At 47.6% G+C, this 8,517-nt stretch overlaps 1 protein-coding gene across 1 annotated transcript in view; it reads right to left on the bottom strand.

Moving 5' to 3' along the window:
- The window catches only part of GLI3 (GLI family zinc finger 3), a 324,180-nt gene that overhangs the window by 15,577 nt on the left and 300,086 nt on the right, over nt 1-8,517 (bottom strand). The window lies entirely within an intron of this gene.

Here is an 8,517-nt window from a genome sequence, read left to right on the forward strand (position 1 = left end):
AAAATAACTAGGTTCAGAATTAAAAAACTAAGTGATTGTCAGCAAATCAATCATTTAGTCTTACCGCATCGGTGTTTTCTTCATATGCGAAATAAGAAAACGGAACAGCAGGCTTCTGATGGCCATCCAACTCTAAGAGTACATTTTTAAATGAAGATGATCTTCCCTCCGTCAGACTCCTTGAATTGTTTTTAATATAGCTCCTTGGCTTCCTAGCACTAACTAGCACCCTCAAAGTGAGTAGACATGGGAAACCAACAGTGGCACCAGAGGAAGCCAAGGGTATGCGTTCAGGACACCTGCGGTCTAGGCTGGTACTACCGTTTTTATGCTCTGCTCACTGTACACTGTATCAGCTTTGGGGTCGGTGGTGTGAGCAGTTAATGCTCTCAGCTACCAACCCAAGCTTTGGCGATGCTGGTCTACCTGGAAGCACCTAGGAAGAAAAGACTGGCTATCTACCTCCGAAAAGGTCACCTCTGGGCAGCTTATGGCACACACCCTTCCTCCGACACTCATGGCATCGCCCTGGTCTGGAGTTGATTGGATGACGGCGGTAGCAACTCCAACAATGAACCAAGCCCACTCACTGCCCACTAGCAGGCAGCCTCGGCCTGGGAGCAGCTGGTGGGTGTGGAATGCTGGCCTATTGGGACCGCGGCCCGACCCAACGCCTAACCCACAGAGCCAGCAGCCTCTGACGGCAACTAGCAGGTAGTAACTTAACACGTAAACAAGTACATGCTTAAACACCAATAGAAATGCATAGAAATGCATCACTCAAAAAATGACATGCAATAAGAGAAAGATACACGTGTCCCCCCACCCCCTCGGGGGGTAATCCCTCAGTCACCACCTGCAGTTCCAAATTGCTCCACTAGGTGGCCCACCACTAGTAAAAATAATGAACTTTGTTCTTGTTCCTAGAGTTGAAAACTGGATGCGAGCAGAGAAAATAATCATTATCAGTGTGCACTCTCCTCTCCCAGAGCAACTTCCTGAAAGCCTGGTGGGCAGGAAGGAGTCCACCGGCGGCTCCTAGTACACAGAAAGGCAACCGCAGTCCTTCCAGAAGTCCTGAAACAACAAGCGGGCTCCCGGTGACATGGGTGGGAGAGAGCAGAAAAAGAAGGGGGCAGTGAGGGAGCGAAGGATGGAACACTGAATTACCATGTGTGTGCCGTCGGCGCCACATCTTTCCAGCCTGATAGGCTCAGTCACTAACGGTAACTATCTGAACTGGTGTGACCATGTGGAGGACGCCGCGGCCACAGGGGAGGGAAGACAAGTGGATGCTGGCGTTTCTGCTCCGCTTTCTTCGCCCACAATCGGAATACACCGCCAGGCGTGTTGTCACTTTCCCCTAACGTAGACCAAGCAGTCACAAGGGTTGAAAAGATCGCCAGGCGCACACCCCCACTTGCCGGGGGCTGAAAGGGCTCCTCCGCTTATTTACCAGTAAGTAGGAGCTGCCCGCTGCGCCGGGCGAGGCCCTGTGCCGGGGAATCAGACAGACACGATTGCTGCCCTAAGGAAATTATAGCCTACTGGGGGGGAAACGGGTAATTACGTAAATTACTATACAATTATAGTGGTGATAAGTGTTATGAAAGGAAATAACAGGGTTTTAGAAAAACTTATAACAGGGGTCTGTAAATCAAAGTGGCGCGTCCAGGATCGCATCAGTCTCTAGACTGAAATGCATGGAAAGGAGGAGGGAAGGATGAGTGGAGCCCACGTGGTCTTGGGGGGCACAGCTGGGTGGGGTGTGAGGTGGTGGGGCACTGCCCCTATGGCAGAAGAAAGGAGCTCCGGTAACACCGTGGGCTAGGCACTGGGTCTCTAGCTATCATGTTGGTGGTTCAAACCTACCAGCCACTCTGAGGGGAACGACCCAGGCTCAGAAACCCGGTGGGGTGGCGCAGTGAAACTGCTCACAGGGCTCTATCAGTCAGAATGGACCGTCTATCCTTTGTTGGTGGCAGGGCCTTGGAGGCAAAGAGCAAAGACTCGGAGGGAAATGGCCCGGGCCAGGCAGGCACAAATGACACAGTCACTGCGTCTGCTCGCCATGGTGGGAAAGCCCGAGTCTCCCATGGACTTAGTGGACACCACTGAGGTCGCCAGACTGGGGCCAGTTTGCCAGGAGCCCCCTGGAAAACCAGCAAACCACAAAACCAGTCAATTCTGACTCATGCTGCCTCTTAAAGCCATCATGTTATGAAAGAATGCCACACTAGAGGACCGAGGAAAGAGAAATGTCACGCTGGGGGCGATGAGAAATACACAGCATAAAACGAGGGTCGCCAGCCTTCAGCCAAGGACTCCCCAATGAGCCAAGTGAGCAGCGAGCATCATCCGGCAAGGCCTCTTGCTTGGGGGTTCACTTAGGAGTTGTGCTCTTTCCCAAACCCGTTGCCATCAAGCCACCCTTACTCCTGGAAAGCACATGGGCCAGGGTAGAACTGCTCCAGACTGCCCGATGGCCGGGACAGTTGGTTTAGGGGTAGACTGCAAGCCAATTCCTTGCAGGCGCCCCTGGGAGGACCTGAACTGCCAGTCTCTTGGCTAACAGCGGGTGCGTTAATGGCAGGCTCCACCTGGGACTCCAGGCTTTCTATTAAGGCGATAAGCAAATGCCTGTGTGTAGGTCTCTGTAGTTTTTTCTATATGTGAAAGAATGCCGCTACACCCATAATTCACTGCCCTGCTTGTTCACAGTACTTTGTGCTGTGAAAAACTTGGCAGTGCTGCTTGGTGTAAACCTTTTAAATGGGTGGAAAAGTTCCTTTGTTATCTGAGCTGGGGTAGGTAGTGACAGAGAGGCTGGCGTGACATGTATGTGCACAGGGGAGTACCTGAAAATTGTGCTGAAGGTTAAAGTGCTACATTTGCTGCCTTTGCTGTTTTGGGGTGTGCTTGGAGGGTGATACGTTCATTACAGCAGTGCGAGGACTTTCCCTTCTCGGTGTTGTGGGACGGGCTAACTGAAAGAGCGAACAGATTCATGCAAGAACCCTCTGACTGTCACAGGCCGATGAATGTCTTCCCCAGGCAGGGGTTGGGCAGCGATGCACACTCTGAACGGAGCCCCGGTGTCTCCTCAGAGGAACGCACTCACACCAGGGCATCCTGCCCCACGTGGAGAACTGCTGTGATTTCTGGGTGGGACGCAGGAGAGAGCCTGGCCGAAGGAAAGAGCAGAGGTATGCTTCCCTGGTTGACGGGCTGCTTGCCGAGCAGCTTCTATGGAGACCTGGGAGCGTCCTGGGCTGGTTCACCGCAGGCTTGCGTTTCATCTGAAGGGTGAGGGATAGGCAGCTCAAGGTGAAATAGCGAAGCCAATGGAAGGCTGTGCGAAGCCCCTCACGGACTCCTGTGTCGCTGCTAATGAAAGAAATGCTTGGTTTTCCCTATTTTCCTTTCACCCTGCAGCTCTTGAACCTCCTTGGTTGCCATGAAGTGCTGACTCTCCAAAACTCCTCAAAAGAAAGAAGATGCACATGTTCTTTCCTCCTTAGAAAGCCACGTAGAAGGACTTCTCCCTCCGTCTCTGGGCTCCCAGAAGCCCAGGCAGGGTGGCAGGGATGAGAGCGTTGGGTCTTGGCTCATGTTGCTGTAGAACCGATCTTGCGCTGTCAGTGCAGTAGCTTAGCAGTGGGTCCCTGAGATAACGTGGCTTATTTTGTCAGTCTTCCTGATGCAAAGACTCATAGTCCCAGTTAGAAAACGCAACGAATGGATGCCTTGGGAAGCTCCGTGGGTGGACACAGCTTTTTCACGAGCACCCCTTCTATCCAGACAAGGAAAGTTCATCCGTTGCCCTGGGAGAGTTGGCATAGAATGCCTGTAATTCATACCATCGATCTCTTTCTGGTGCTTGGGCCTCTGGCAAATTGCACATCTTTGTGTTGGATTAGTTTGGAATTTAATCATGTGTTATTTTCCTTCCAATTAAATTATTTATAAATTTGATTAACGTTTTACTGTTAGAATGTCAGATTTTTTACTGAAGTCACAAGTAAACACACACCCATTGGACTCCAGGCCAACCTCACACAGGCTCGTGCGGTTGAGGATTTGGAAGTTACTGCACATTACACGCTTCTCAGTGGTCCTGAGTTTGGATGAGGACAGACTGTCTGCTCCCTCAGACCTACCCGGTCCTACAAAATGATACCCTCATTAAAGTTTGTCTGGCTGCACCCTGTCCCCTAATGGGCCCCCATTTTGGTCCAGGGACCTGCTTTTTATCCCTTTTATTTTCCCTGGCACCTGCTTCTAACTTTACTTTCTCAGGCTTGAGAGTTAACCTGACAGTGAAAGTTCAGGATCAGCAAACTCTGGCTCTGAGGCCTAATCTGGCTGCCACTTGTCAATGGAGAGCCTGTGCGCTAAGAGATGTTTTCATAGTCTTAAGTCATTGCACAAATATAGATATGCATAACCATATTTACACATAATATATAATGCATATTATATATAACTCAAAGATTATTTCACGACATGTAAAACGTTCTAAGAAATTCACATAGCCATGTCTCCGTATTTCTTTCCAGTTACTGGTTGTGGCTTATGCTCAGCATTTTTTGCCGACAGAGACAGCTAAGACAGAAGGTGAAATAGCGAAGCCAATGGAAGGCTGTGCGAAGCCCCTCATGGACTCCTGTTTTGCTGCTAATGAAAGAAATGCTTCATTTTCCCCATTTTCCAGGCTCATGCACCCTCCTAGTCTCTAAAGTCTCGTTGAAGAGAAACAGAACATGTGGTCTTCATCCAGGTGCAAACTCAGGAAATGACAAAAGCCTTTTCGATGGGATTCAGGTTTACCCCGAGAGGCCCGAAAAGGGAGGAACCCCACGACGCTGGCCTTTCTACAGGAGACGTCGCCTCAGCTGCCAAGTGCCGGTTCTTTCCCCTCTCTCTCCCTGGGTGAAGACGAGACTAGGGTGGTGGGCCTGCAGTCTTATCTGCACTGGATGCTCTCCACTTGAACTGGTAGACGTGTATGATCCCAGAGACAAAGCTAGGTGACCTTGGACCAGGTAGAAATAAACATTGAATTTCCCCAGTCACTGCCCTTGTCAATTTCTTGCCAATTCCCCCTTCTCTCCACTGACCAAATCATAAGGAGAGTCTGCACCCTGGCCCCCTCCCCGCCCCCAGACATTTTGAGTGACTGATGGCCATCCATCAGCATCCACTGATCTGATAACAAGTTCAGCGCATCCCTGTCATCACCAGCTGGGCACACAGCTCGAGAGAACTGGCAGCGCTGAACCGTTTGGACCTGCCGCCATTGTCACCCTGTCTTGAATGTAGCCCCTGCAGTGGGTTGGAGCTGGCGGCAGGGGAAGGGACAAGTGTCTCCAGGTGTACTGGCTTCTGTTGTAGCCTTTCCTCATTGGATGGCCTCCTTTCCCTAACACTAACTGGTTCTAAGGCCCTCTGCCTAGAGGCTAGGCTTTCTGACGACACGTACAAGTGAATTCGGCCCACGGGCATACCTGATAGGTAGCCTGCTACTGGAGATAGGACTCCATCTACTGCATTTTAGGAGAGTCCCTGGGTGGCAAAAATATCTAAGTGCTCAGCAACTGACTGAAAGATGGGAGGGTCAAATCCACCCATAGGTACCCCACAAGAAAGACCGGGCAATCCGCGTACGAAAGAGCTTCTCCGTTTAAAATCCCTGTAGAACAGTTTGACAGTTTCTCTATCTCTCCACATTGGTGCGCGGGCCAAAGTTAATACCATTAGTTAAGAGAATTCGAATTTGAAATTTATAGATTTGCTGAGGAAATATACTCAGGAAGCTTTCTGTTTAGGCGCAAGCCAGTTTATTATTATATGCTATTAAGAAAGCTCCATTTTCATTTTGCTTCTGGACTTTAGGTAATGAAGCTATGGTCATCTTCTTACCTTAGAGTCCACAGACATTACTGAAAGAGCAAGCAAGGGGAAAATGATTTTGAATCTTGCCATATTTACATTAAGCGTAATTTACTTTCATGAAAACTGATTTGGGAACTGACGTAGAAATGCTTTGCCCCAAAGAAAAATTACCCCTCAAGTCTTCCCCAAAACTTCCAGCCGTAATAAGGCACCTGACTTGTTTTGTGCATCATTTGATATGTGGAACATTTTTGAAAGGTTTGATGCCTGTCATGCTACAGATTATATTAGGGACACATTGTGATTGGCTTCCTGAAGTCTTCTCTAGCAGATAGAAAAAAGTGTGAATCACGGACTAACAGGGTTGAAGCGGGCCTTATATAAATCAATACGCACTTTACTTTTAGATAAATAAGATAATTTAAATTGTTTGGATGGCACCCGTCAATCTTCCGCACAGAGCATTTGAAAAGCTGTAACAGTCTGCTGGGGAAGGAGACTGCCCGAAGACTTCACAAAATGCTGGTTTCCATTCCCTCTGCTTAATAAGAATATAATATTATCTTTCAGTACCCTGATAGAGCTATAGACACACGGAAGCAGCAAAAGCACTCTAGAGGCATATAAAACATGGTTCTCTTTATAAAACATTTTCCTATTCCTGATTGGTATATTTTAAAAATTAAGAATAAGAAAAAACAAAAATATGCTTCTTATTAATAAGAAGTACATAGAGTCTGTCTGACAGGTTTTCACATCCTGTTTGTAAGCACCAATATATTTATTACTTAATTGTTCTCTCTTACATGTGAGAAAGGCAAATTTTTCCAATAAATTAAATATCTTGTTTGGATCCAGGGTTTCAAAACGCTGTATTTAGAGCAAGGAAATTAACTAGCCTAAAATACCACACGCACACATGCACATACACACACACACCTGCCCTTCCCCACAAATGCCATCAAGGTAACTGGACAATTTTCCTATTGCAGTCATTTCTCTATCATAATTAATATTTAAGAATGAAAGTGTACAGCAATGAGTGAAATACTGATATATACACCACAACATGGATAAACACTGAAAGCATTATGTTAAGTGAAAACCAGTTATAGTTACAAAAGACCACACATTGCATAATTCCACCAAATGAATGTCTACACAGGAAATCTGTAGGAACATAAAGTAGATTAGCGATTGTGGAGGGACGGGTAGGGGAGATGAAGAAAACGTTCTAAAATTAACTGTAGGGAAAGTTAGACAGCTCCGTGAATAAACTAAAAACCAGTGGAGTACAGTGAATTATATACTGTGTGAACTACACCACAACAAAGCTCCTACCAAAAATACACAAATCAAAAGAAAACGTGAAGCACACTGGTAACTGGGCGCTGGCACAGAGAACTGTGTGTGTGTGGAGGGGAGGACAGGAACGGTGGTCAGTGGGACAGTCAGGTTGCAGGTGACCTACCTTCCCTAGGACGACCTCCCTGTTCAGACCGAGGAGGAGGGAGACCGAGCAAATGACTTTCCCTTGGGGTTCTGCTCTCAGCCGTGGCTTTCCCAAAGGGACACCCAGCAAAAGTCCCACTTTCCCGCTCCCCAGAGGCATCGGCATGAACAAGAGCGGGCGGGTGGAGAACAATGATGCAGTCTCTCCAAAGATAGTGAACTAGACCCTCTCGTGCACCGATCTTCGAAGTGACAGCATGCACCTCCAGATGAGAGTTGTCGAAACTAAATTATCTCAGATACCCAGACCTTTCCGTCATCGGCATGAACGTCCTGCCACGAGGGCGGAGGAGAGCTAACGGGTAGTTTCCCTGTAGAGTAATCCCACCAGCCGGTGTCCCTGTAGCAGTTAGTCTCCTCATCTAGCTTCAAAATCATACTGTTTCTGTCTTAAAACTCTGAAAGGAAGACTGTACTTTTAATTTACAATGCTGAATGCTTACACTCTGTACACATACACACACACACACACTCTGAACCCCGAGATCAGTACAATGGTTGCCTTACAATTTAGTCTGACTGTTGGTGACCCCACATGTGTCAGAGTAGAAGGTGCAGCCCTGGATTGTCAATGGTGATTTTGGGGGAAGTAGGTAACCAGGGGCCTCAGAGTGGACTCCAAACTCCAAGATTATGCTTAGCGGCCAAGTGCATTAACCTTGTGACTCTACCCCAGAAAAGGAAAACTTTTTGTTTTTTAAGTCTCTGAACACAAAAGGACATATTTTTCTCTTGTTTGAAATTAAAAATATTAAGCTTCCTTGGCTAGAAGCATACTTTTTAATTACATCCTCGCAGCACTGCTCTTTGTAAGGGGCTTGAACATAATAATGTTTAACTACGAGAAAATTCAAATTTCATGAACAAATAAATCTGTTTAACACTGAGATTCGACTTTTAGTAAAGTTTCTATCTTCACTGCCCTTTATAAAATCATCATGCTCCTTCTGTATGCTTCGGTTTTGTGAAGGCATAATGGTTACACACTGGGCTGCAAACCTCAAAGTCAGCAGTTCAAAACCTACAGCCACTCGGAGGAGGACAGACGAGGCTTTCTACTCCTGAGAAGCCTTGCAGTCTCGGAAACCCACACGGGCAGTTGTGCCCTGC

Source organism: Echinops telfairi, unplaced genomic scaffold (assembly GCF_000313985.2).
Source record: "Echinops telfairi isolate 266 unplaced genomic scaffold, ASM31398v2 ScPeMD7_7;HRSCAF=31, whole genome shotgun sequence".
Classification (NCBI taxonomy): Eukaryota; Metazoa; Chordata; class Mammalia; order Afrosoricida; family Tenrecidae; genus Echinops; species Echinops telfairi.